The following is a 9,869-nucleotide window of genomic DNA, read 5'->3' on the forward strand; positions in this document are numbered from 1 at the left end:
GTAGGATACGCTTGCCTGAAAGACAGAAAATGGAGATTTTGAAGTAGTTGCTAATGACACTGCATTAAGCTCAACAAACGCACTTACATCAGTTTCTATTGTACTCATCCACTGAATGAAGAAAGTTCACTTTTTTTTTTTTTTCACTCTGATGGTGTTGCTCTGTGTGGAAATCCTTTCAGATGGGCTAAACTGCATACATAGTCTCTCACCCCCACCTTATGTCCAAATCCAGTACCTTTATGGATTTCCAGAGATGATGCAATTTATAATGAAGGCAATAACTCAACTGACATAATACAGGACTTTCCAGATTAAAAATTATTCCATATATTTCCTGTGTAAATATTAAGAAGAAAAATAATTTATAAATATTTGCTAAGTTGTTTTCCAAAAAAGTGCATGTTCTGCTGGAACAATGTTTTTAAATAGAAATTGTTAACTTTGTAGCATTTCTAATTGTTTTGAAGTTTTTAAAATTATTTCAGGGATATATCTGCTGTGTAATGGAAAGGAAGAGATTCTGTATGTGCCTTGCAGTACTGTAACTTAAACTTTCTGAGGCTGCAGAAAAGGGGAAAAATGTGTTAGTAGTCAATTCTTTTGGTCAGTATTAGAAATCACTGCATTTATAGAAAGCTTCTAGGTTTCCAGAAGTAAAAATCTGGTACTTTGAAATGCAGTAAGTGTCTTGCCCCTTATTTTTTGATTAAAAAAAAAAAAAATACATGCCTAGTGATCTTTAACTTTTGTGGCCTGCATTGCTAAGAAGCTAAGAATAAATACTGAGATATGTTTGTGAAATCACAGAGAGGCTACCTGTATTGATCGTTGCTGAGGATGTTTGTTTCTAAGAGTCCTTTGAAGTTTCGCCTTCTGATTTTGCTTGTAGTGGGAAATTTCTGGTGAGTTCAGGTTTCAACTGTCCACAGAAGACCAACATGATACTGCCTGTGGAACAGTGGTTGCTTGCTTGTTAGGCCAGCAGAGGCTGAGGCAACTTTGGTTTTGATCAGCAATGAGGATAACAGAAGTGAAGGAGTTACACTGTTCAATCTGGTGATTAATTCTTAACTTGAATCATAGTGAAGTGTAAATTTATTTAAAGTATTTTTACAAAATTCTGCACTGTTGTAGTGTGTTGTTATATTCTACTAGGTGACAAAGCGCATCCTTAAAAAGCATGCAAACCTGGCAGGTGTTGGCTTTACTATACAAAATAAACAGATTTCTTAGAAATTTACTTGAAAAAGTATAAATTAAGTTGAGAAAATGGAACTTTGTTCATATGATATGAAATATATGAAGTTTAGTCTGAAAGGTAGATAACTTAGCTTGCAAGCTATTTTTATATTATCACTAAAACTATGCTATTTACTGTGATGTTCATATGTTAACTGCTCAAGAAAGCTAGAGCAGCTTGCTTTCATTTTTAAATAGTTTCTAAACTTTGTTTTGACCGTCTTTAGTGCCTCAGCTTTGACCTATGCTTCATTGCTAAATCAGTTGTAGGTCTCTGAACCAGGGGTTCAGCTGTGGAAATGTGGAACGTTATGAGACTAGTGTGAGGAGCGTTCTCATTTTGTTGTATTTAGACAAGGTTTTCTTGAAAGCTCACTTCACCTTGAAATTCTGTGACTTTCAATCTAAAATAATTTTTTATTTCCTTTTAGGTTTCTCTGCCAGATAGCTCTGGTTTTAAAATGTTTTGTATGACAGGTTGATTAGGCTTTTCTCTCCCAAAAGATGAGGACACAGTAAAAAACTGTCTGCATTACAATGGGAGTACTTTGTCTTCTGGATCAATTTACTGTTCATTTTAAAACACTAGAAAGTAGAAGCAGGAGCAAGTGTTTTTACTCTTTATGAAGTCATAATTTTGTAAAGGTCAGTTTTGCTTTCATGTTCTCACAGTAAAAGTACAAATTATGTAGTATGATTTTCATATACCTATTGTAGTATATTTATTTCATGAGCTCTTAGAAGGATTTCTACACTCAGTTGTTTGTCTCTTACAAATTACGTATTCAATACGGAAATTTTATGAAAGTAGTGCCAATAGAGTTACATCTCCTTAGATATCAAATGATGGTATGGCTCAAACTGAAAATAACAACTTTCTTTCCCCTTGTTGACTTCTGTTGACACAGTTACTTTGGGTTTTACAAATAGATTTTAAAATTCAGAATACCAGTTTGCAAGTCTGCTTGTTGACCTGACAACCATCATAGGCCAATTCATACCTAACTTGGAAGGTTTCAATAAAACTAGTGAAAGTGGAGAAGTATTTCACACTCTCTAAAATGCACACATTTTTTTTCCTTGTTTACAGTAATGGTGTTGCATGCTCCTATCTTCTGGGCGTAATATGAGAGAACCATACATTCAATTTCTGTTGCCTGTGAATGAATGCTGGATAGTTTGTTTAGTGGCCTTTTCACTTCCATTTTTGATTTGTTTTCTATGTAAGTTGAATCAGTAGAAAGATACAAAATGCATAATACTGTTTTCTGAAGCTTAGGGGATTTTGTTGTCTCCTTTCATGAAGGGTACACTACTGTTCCAAACTCAAGAATGGTATGTTTTTTAAAATCATATTTCCTTTTAACAAGACAAATTGTGGTTTGGTCTTTGTTCTAATGGTCAGTGGAATTGTATTAACTTCTTTCGTACAGTTCATTTTGTACAGTTTTTTCATGGGGAGTATTACAGCGGATTGATGTGAATGTCACCCCCACAATATTTACAAGCCTCTTTATCCAGGATAAGAACAAAAATGCTTCCTCAGATAGCTCAACAAATTGCACCTTCTGACTAGCTCTTTCCTTCCTTATTTCCCGCCCTTGTTCCTTACTCTGAAAAGTAGCTGTAGCAGCAAGGTTGCTTGTGGTTTCAGAATACTACTTTATTTTGTACAAATGACAGGTGAAGGGCAGAAGCAGTCTGAGCTAAAGGAGTCTTAGAACAAAAGCAAGTGGGTATAAAACTTCTGTAAATAAGATTTAGATTAGAAACAAAGTTCCTAATTACTAGAACTAATTCTGGCACAACATTCCAAGCAGAGAACTGCTTTGAAGGCAGAGCCAAGTGTGTCTATGAAAGAAATAAAATGCAAAGCGGTGTCTGAATTGTAGGCAACTAGACTTGATAAACCAGAGGTCCCTTCTAGTCCTTTCCTTGAGTTTTGCTTTTCTGTTCGGCTCCCCATCTTGACACATTGCCAGTTTGTAAGACTCAAAAAGTCAAGTGTAAATGAAAAGAATACTAAACTGCAACATAACAAAGGTTGACCACTCCATTTGCATGGTGGTGGTCTCTGACTTAGGGGAGTGAGGCATAAAAATGAGGTGATGGAAAGTGGAAGCTAGGAAGATATGATACGAAGAAATGTGTTTAGTTTCTGACTCAAGGGTGATTCCCTAGTTAACAACCTACTGTGGGATGTAATGGGTTGTAGCAATTGATATCCTCAGTAGGCTGTAATGAAATGTAAATTATTGGATCATTTGGATGAGCGAATGAGCTATGATCTAAACAAAAGATCAGACTAGACAATCTGTCAAATTTTCCCCACAGCCAGTCATAGGTCTACCTTAATCTGAATTCATAACTATGAGTACTTAAATTGCATACGTGTCAAGTCAAACGTAGCAGTTGAAACCTGAAAATTGTGTGACACTGTTTGGTTTGTGTACAACACTTCCATTCTGCATGAACTTAAGAACTAGCAACTATCCTTCTTTCAGCAAGTGGATTAAAGACTGTGAGTTGAGCTGTGATCAGTTGTTGACTGTGATGAGTGGTGTAGCATTGACTTACTACAGATATTTTTTTTAAATGTACACATGTCCCCCCATTCACTGCATCTTATTTTTGCTTGAATGAAAGCATACACATCAAAGGAAAAACAAATTTAAAGTAGCTAGAGTGAAGCAGAGATAAAAGGTTTTAAATACAATGTGCTGCTTTCTTATTAAAAATAGAAGGCTTTTTTTTTTTTTCCCAAGTTTGCTTTATTCTAGGCAGGTATGAGGATTCAGGATACACATTTCGTGTTCCTTTTTTTTTTTTTTTTCCCAGTGTGGGTAGTATTTTTAGGAATCATTTGTAAAAGTGCTGGAACAGGCATGTCAAAATTCACAACCTGCCTCTGCCGCCTTGGTGACCAGCATGCTACCACATGCATTGAAATGCTGGGATACTTGCAGGGTGGCTTCCCCAGGTGCGAACTGGGAAGAGCAACTGCTCCCTGTGAGCTGTTCATTGTGGGGTGGCCATTTGGGACCTTCACCATCTGCATCAGCCACCCTGGGGTGCTGCCTCAGCCTGTGTCTCTGCAGCCGGGGCCACAGGACAAGCCTGCAGCAGTGTAACAGCCAGCCTCACTGTTCTGGTGTTGGCCCAAGTGGAGTGCAGTCCCTAAACTCCTCTGATGCATCCAAGCCCTGAGTACGTAACTCAGGGACCTCTTGCAGCAGCCACACACAGACCAGCACCTGTGGCAGACAGCACACAGAGGTCATAGGTTGCACATGGAGTTGGTGTGTGGGACAGAGTGGCAGGGGGGTGGTGAAGCAGAAGTGCTGGTGCAAGACTAAAATGAGACTACAGAACTGCAAAAGAAGGGATGGCTCTGATGTGATTTAGAAGTTGTGTTTTAATGATAATTTCTCATCTATCTGCTGTAAAGTTGTAACGTAATTCTACTAAAGGATTCCAACCATAGTTATGGAATTTCCATTATTGTGCTTGGAGGGGGGGGGAACCTCAATAGGCATATTGAAAATATGCTGCTAAGGAAAGGTCTTTCAGATTGACATTAAAATATTAATTCAGCTGCAGTATCATGCAGCATCCTGGAGGCCAGTGGTCTTCAAACTTTTTTGATTGCATACCCGTATCAGTAAAAACTGATAAGAAGTGTGCACCCAATATATGTATATTTATTTATAAATTATATATGTAATATTGTCTTAATATATTATGTACATACAAAAGAGCAGAAATTGAAAAAGCATGAGATAAAGATGAAATCAACACTACTTAGAAATTTTAAAAATTTTGCTTATTAATGGTACAAAAATACTTTTTGTACCCAAATTGATTGTCTTGCACACCCACTGATGTGCACACAACTCACTTTGTAGACCACTTACCTGGGCTATAGTCTTGAAAAAAGTTTTAACTTGATGGGAACAGGTATCAAAATTGACCTGTTCATAATAATGGTTTATTTTACTCAGTGGATATAGACTGTTACTATTACTTTATGCTGCATGACTATGTTTTGGATCTGTGTTTATTCTGAGGTCTTTTAAAATTTGATGCAAGAGCTGTGAACTGTTTCACCATTTGGTTTTCTGCAATGTGCATTAAGTGACAAAAAAAAAAAAGGTGCCAGCCTTAAGCAGTTTGTAGAGACACAAAGCCATTCGGGTTCTGAAGGGAAGGCATATCCTTTGCCAAATGCAGGAAAGTGTTAGTATTTGGCTTTAAAGGTGAGTACCATTTTTCAACTGAGTCACTCTTTCTCAAGTGTTCTCTAAAGAATTACAATATTTAGTGCTCAACTCCTTTTAGCAAGAAAATTCAATTAACTTACTTTTATCTTTCACGGTGCTTGTGCTACTGAACTACAGTTGGAATATTTTTTTGCAGTATGCCTGTTCTTAAATCCTGTTGTAAACTGGCATAAATGTTTAATAGTATTTCATATCAAGTTTTTTTTAATGGATGGGGCAAATTAGTGTATTGCTGTACATGTGTTGGGCTGCATAAAGAAGTCAAAATACATATTTTTAAATGCCTCAAAGTGTCTGAAAGTACCTAAGTTTTTGTGTTTGAGTTGAAAGATAGATGTCCTAGTACAATAAAACAGAGGTGGAGGGGTTTTTTTAATTGTAAATTGTATCTAAGTCTCAGCTTGAAGGATCTCTCACAAAAACATGGGAAATAATTCAAAGCAGGGAACTCCTACCGGGCCAACTAGATCTGGAGAACCAAGTGGCAGGAGTAGCTGGATTTGATGTGTGTTTCAGTTCCAGTTATATGATGATGTTTCATTTGAGTTATCTGCTCAATTGGTGTTACTTAAATCTTCAAAGATGAAATTACCTTTTACTTGCGGAATTTATAATGAACATTATCATTGGTTAAAATGCAGCAGTTCTCAATGACCATGGAAGCTATGGCAAAGAAATATTCAGGTCTCCTGTAAATAAAAGACAAGGCTCTTAAAGGCTGTTTTCAGCTTCTCTGTGTTTCTCCTGAAGTTTCCCCAGATGAGTTGAAAGGAGTTTTTTGGGTCTGGTGGTTTTTCTTGACTAGAAGAATACCTAGGAAACTCAAACAATTAACAGGCCAGTTAATAACTTGTAAATTACTCCTGGGTGCTGAATTGTGTGAGAGGGAAGGGAAAAGTTTGGGTTGCCGTAACAGTGTGTAGTTTGAAGTTGAGTCTCCTCTAGTTGGCTGCCCACACCTCCCTCTGGCATTAGAAACAGCTGCCTTTATGTGGTCTCAGAATTAAGCTTGGTACTGCCTGTGAGGATAAAATCATGGGAACCTCCCCTTCATCCAAGACCGATTCAAGCTAATTGGAGAATTACTCTTGACCTGAGCTGGTTCAGTTTTGTTTTAAGTATTGAACCTGCTCACTGCCAAGGTAAAGGAGAGATCAAGCTTTAATGTTTGGACGACATAATCATACTTTTTAAAAAAAGTAAAGGCCTGAGCTCCAGTAGGAGCTGTTGGTTCTCTACTGTGCTTTAAAATCCCAGAGCTGCAAGAGGTGTTTCCTACTGATGAGACCAGGAAAACAACAGCTATACAGAAGTCATTGAGGAAGGGAATTGGTTGCAGTATAAACAAGCAACTAAGGAGAATGATATAATAATTTGGGTTTGTCTGATGTATTTTGCATTTGGGGATTGTGTGAATTAAGACATATGAGGGTAATAAGCAATATGAGTCTGAGGATGTGGAATAGAAAGCAGACAGGCCTCAAGTAGTTAATTTCTTAAAAGCAGTTGTTATCATTTCTGCAGAGGAAGGGTCGGTTCCTGGAATGGGATTCTAGGTAGCATCAGTGTGGTCTTGCGTGGCAGCCTACAATAGTGCTGCTGCTCTCATGCTTTCACAGGGTGTGTTAAGGTGGAAGGTGTGGATGGAAAGACTAAAATATTATTAGTACCCTAGACCTGAAATGTACCCTGTGTTCATGTTGTCATAGATGAAGAACATTTCCTTTCATTACAGATAGTATGTATGTATGTATTTCTGAAACTTCATTTCCTGGAAGCAAATCTGTTACAGGGTTCATACATTGTAATCAGCATTTCTGCTCCAGTTGTGAATGCATAGTGTAGGCCATGAGTTGGGAGAAACTTTAAGGGAGTGAGTTTTAACTGCTTGTTTAAGAAGGCTGCTTTTAAACTTGAAGTTAGCTCATCTTCATCTTATTAGGTCTCCTTTGGAGCTAAGGATGTGCTGAGTGGGAGAGACCAGGATGAACCATAGAGTAGCAGCTCTTTCACATTTCCCAGCTCAGGTTCTGGGAATGGGCATGAATGCTCAGTTCTGGAGAGGATTTGATGAAAAGTAAACCAGAAGATTTTAAAAAGGGGGAAGGAGAAGCTGGAAAGAAATGGGAGTGAGAGCTTCTAGTGTGTGTGGGTATGCAAAGCTGTGGATTTCCTACTCTCTTTGAGACCAAAGAGATGTTTAAGCAAAACCTTACCAACTTCACGTTATGTATATATAAAGAAAAAACGTGGGAAAACATACAGCAATCATTTGGTCAAGGTAATTGTCACCTATTTGTGTTTTCCTTATTATTTGAGCTAAACTGATGCTCAGCCTCCTACCCACCTGTATTGTATTAAAGCAATTTTTTTTTTTTTAATGAAAATAAATATTTTGGGGTTTGTCTTTTTAACTTAATCTGCCTTGGAAATAGCTGTTTATTTTTTTCCAAATAATTATTCTGCCTGAATATTCTCCCCACTTTAAAAGATGATGCACACTCTCTTATATAAAAAGGAGTGGGTGTGCATGTATATTAACAATTAGTTCAATCTCATGTGATAGGTATCTTATTTTAGGTTGTAGATAGCCTCATTCCTGAAACCTCCTTAATCCTAGAATTTTTTAGGATACATGTTCTCCTTCAGATCACAGGGATCTCCTCCTGCTATAAATGCCTTTATAAAAAAACTAAGGGAATGCAGCCAGAGACTCACTGGGTAAGAGGAAATGCAGTATCACTAAGCAGGGAAAATTAATTTGGACAGTTTTCTCAACAGCTCTGTGCGTAGTAGTGGTTTTCACCAGTTCTGCCCTGTCCAACTGGCAACTCTTTTTTTTTCTTTTTTTTCTTTTTTTAATAAATCTTCCCTAAGCAATTTCAGTGGAATAAATTATTATGATACTTAAGAAATGTTTCCTGCTCTGGCCTCAGTGTTGTGGTGTTTTCCCTCTTCACATCCACTTTCCCCCTCCCCATGTCCTTTTCATTCCTTGTTGACTAACCTCTCCAGGACGCAGTAACTTCTAGTCTGCATCCATCAGTACAGGGCTGTAAGTAAGTGTTTCTTTCCTGGTTAGCTTTTACATGCTACTGTGATACACCTAATTAGTAAATATTTCAAACATGGGATAACAAAAATGCAATTAAAAAACATCAAATGAACTGTTGTATTTACATAACCTGACATGACTTTCTGTAAAGCCTCTGTTCTGCATGTAAAAATTCAGGCACGTAGCGGTTACAGTAAAAACTGTTCTGTATTTCTTCAGCCCTTTAAGAACTCCTGCAAAGAAATCTGTATGCCCACTGGTAGAAGGAAGTAGCTTAGTGGTAGGTGTGCTTCAGGTATTTGTAGGGAATTACAGTATGAAGAGGTTCTCACAAAGGCCAATCACTACTTATTTCTATGCAAAGGCTTGTGGTTGCAGGTGGTTGAACTGTCAACATTTCAATGCCAAACTAGGTATTTTATGTTTGGTTCTGAATAATGCTCAAGTACAGTGCAGCAGAAGCATTCTGCTGGTGGTGGGGCTTCATAATTCAGCATTGGTTGGAGGAAATGTCAAATTATGGCTCTCTCCTTTTGAATGGAGCCATAGACACTGATGGTGATGTTGGGGGTGACAGAAATGCTGACTTAGTTTTCCTCACCTGGAAGTCACAGTGAGCTTAAGTGACACCACTTTGCCAAGTAGAAGCTTGCCCTGTATTTACAGGGTATGAAAAGCAATGACGAAAATTGTTTTGAGACTTCCAAATGGATTACTGCTTATGAGAGCAGAAGAATTTCTTACTGTTTTTTGGAGTTCTTAGCTGTAAATTAATCTACATGTATGGATATAGTATGTGAAGAATGGGAAGGAATATTTCTGCTTAAAACTACCCTGGTGCAAGTATTCTTGTATAGTCTTGTCTGGTTTTTTTCTCTATTTGACCTACTTCAGATGTCAGAATTTCAACTTCAGCTGTGATTTGTTTTCAAGGACTTCTGTACATCCTGTTGCATCTTAGTGTAAGGTTTTAACTTACTTTGACTAACATAAGCTTTTATAAATATAGTACAAGTATTACAGTTCAAATGCAAGTGTGCTTTTATACCACTTTGTTACTGAGGTCACTGATGTGTTATATTAATTTTGAGTAATGATGTGTTTATCCAGTAGAGAGCACTAATGACACTGATATCTTTTAGTTGGCATTCCCATCAAATTATTCAGTGTTGACTTAAATTTTTGTGCTATGAACCACTGGGCTAGGACTGTAGATTTTTCTGTAAACTAGTGCAGGGCTGAAGCCCTGCTATCGCCTGGGAGGGAAGAATGTGAAGCAGGAGTCTGCAGGA

Source organism: Apus apus, chromosome 4, assembly GCF_020740795.1.
Source record: "Apus apus isolate bApuApu2 chromosome 4, bApuApu2.pri.cur, whole genome shotgun sequence".
Classification (NCBI taxonomy): Eukaryota; Metazoa; Chordata; class Aves; order Apodiformes; family Apodidae; genus Apus; species Apus apus.